The sequence below is a fragment of the Mercurialis annua genome, linkage group LG4 (genome assembly GCF_937616625.2).
Source record: "Mercurialis annua linkage group LG4, ddMerAnnu1.2, whole genome shotgun sequence".
Classification (NCBI taxonomy): Eukaryota; Viridiplantae; Streptophyta; class Magnoliopsida; order Malpighiales; family Euphorbiaceae; genus Mercurialis; species Mercurialis annua.
The window spans coordinates 20421293-20423688 of NC_065573.1; the positions used below are offsets into that span (position 1 = coordinate 20421293).

Below are 2396 nucleotides of genomic sequence, written 5' to 3' on the forward strand. Positions count from 1 at the left end.
ATAGAAAAGTAGATAATTTCATTGAAAATTATAAATTTATTGGACCTTTAAAAAATTTAAGCATTGAAATTGAATCTAATTAAAGCTTAGCGTAAAAAAAACACAAATTTTAACGTGTTTTGCAAATTTAACATAAACTTTCAATTCTGGCAAAATAATACATCGACTTTTAATTTTTTTGCGATTTTAGCACCAATCAATTTTCCGTTAGAAAAATGACGCTGGAACAGTGGTTATTCCGGTGTACACATCATCATTTTTCTCTATTTTTCTGAAGAAAAATTGATCGGTGCTAAAATTATAAAAAATTAAAAATTGGTGTACTAATTTGCCAAAACAAAAAAATTGTGTACAAGTTGCAAAACACGTTAAAGTTCATGATTTTTTACGCTATTAAGGCTCTAATTAATTATGTGAAATAATCTTTATAACCATGTCTAAGAAGAAGAAAAAACCCATCTAGGCCTATGCAACATAACAAATCTGTCTCTGAAGAGTTGAGAAAATCTGAGGCACCAACTCAGCAAAACTAATCATAAAAAAAACGAAAAAAAGTGGAGAGGAATAATGAGTTAGATCTTCTTAGAAGACCTGGACAAGGATCATCTCTAACTGCTACATTAATTAATTTATACAGACAACAGAAACACCAGTTGGCCAACATCTAATTATATATATATATATACTTCTTACATTTTCAAAGACAATCATTTCATTTCTCTTTAATTTATTATATATCCAACTAAATCTATGATTTCTATCAACAAGATTGCAGTTTTCCATTCTGTAATTTTTTAGATTTTTAGATGTTTTGCTTGTGTGTTTGTCAATGATCTGCTTCTATTTCAAAAGTCTTACTTAGGCTATGATTATGAGTAATAAATATATAGTGTACAATAAGGATTTTAATTTAATTACAAGATAAAGATTTTTTTCCAGGAATTTAATAGATGCACTTGCCGGATTTAATCTTTGTTCTTTGGTTATATTAATGTGTGGTATACACTCATTTTAGGCATTTCTTTGTAGTCATTTAATCTTTATCCACTTCTCTCCATCCTCGTTTTTTTTAATGAATAATTTGAAAGTAATGTGGACAATGGCGGAACTATAAATTTTTTTCAGATCGGGCCAATTTTTTTTTATCAAACGATATTTCATTCAGTAAATTTTAGATCAAACCCAAATTTTATGTTTCCTTTTGAAGAGAAATCTTAAATTTCTTATATGTATATATTTTTGGCATATGTTTTCTTTCTTTTGGTTCGTGCTTTCATTCACCACTATAAATATGCAAAACTAAAATGAATTTATTCCGAAATGTCGTTTTTTCGTCTCAATTTCTTCATTTATTCTAGTTAGGAAGATGTAGATATACAAAATCTCAACTTAGAGTTCAACTTCCCACATGATAATATGGTATGGAAACATTAAATATATGGGATAAATCATATATCATAACCAAATCTTAAATATTTGAATTAAATGTATGAATATGTGCTTGGGCAGTTGTTGATGATTATTTGTGGAAGAAATGTAGAGGAGAAATAATTAGTTTGACTAAAGATTGATAAAAATAAAAATAGGATTATGTCATGAATGTCAAATCGTAGAGCAAAACAAGTATGGGGAAATTGCAAACATTTTGCAATGAGAGGCCAAGATTTTGCCTACTGCTAGTGTAGAGAGAGAGTTAAAAGAAGGAGCAATGATTAAATCATGGTAGAGAGCAGAGAAAAAACTATTTTTAAACATGAAAAATAAACCATATTTTACGAAAATTATAACTGAATATTAATTAGTTTTGGCTAAAACTCAATCAGTCAGTTTCATTCAATTTTTAAGAAATTGTAATGATCATCTGATCTCTTTTTGCTTGGATTAAATAAAAAATTAAAGACATGCCAAAATATCTACAGGAAAGTCAATGCCATATTTAATACATTTATTAAAGAGTAAGAAGGTCGTCAATACAAATGCATTAATTGTATCAATATAAAAAATGAACATTTTTACGTTTTTTAGGCAAAAATGAAAAAATAAACGCCGTTGCCGGGGATCGAACCCGGGTCACCCGCGTGACAGGCGGGAATACTTACCACTATACTACAACGACTTGATGTTAAACCATACGCACAACTCATAAAAATATAGGTCCAGTGAATAAAAGATCTTATTGCACTTTTATGTTTGTCCCTCCTAAATTTTAAAAGCTAATTTCTATTGGTTTAAATTTTGTTAACTGTTTCTTTGATTTTGATTCTTTTGAATTGTTTTAAATTTGGCTGAATATATAGTTTGACCCCTGAACTTGTACACTTTTACCCATCTAACCTTCAAACTTAACGTCTCACCTATCGAATCCCTGAACTTGTTAAATAACCCGATTTGACCCC

The 2396-nt window shown here is 28.8% G+C and overlaps 1 non-coding gene across 1 annotated transcript; it reads right to left on the reverse strand.

Annotated features, from left to right (window-relative positions):
• Positions 1-2044: 2044 nt before the first annotated feature.
• Positions 2045-2116, reverse strand: TRNAD-GUC (transfer RNA aspartic acid (anticodon GUC)). Its single transcript has one exon. It is a non-coding gene; the product is annotated as a tRNA-Asp (tRNA).
• Between the last annotated feature and the right edge of the window lie 280 nt (positions 2117-2396).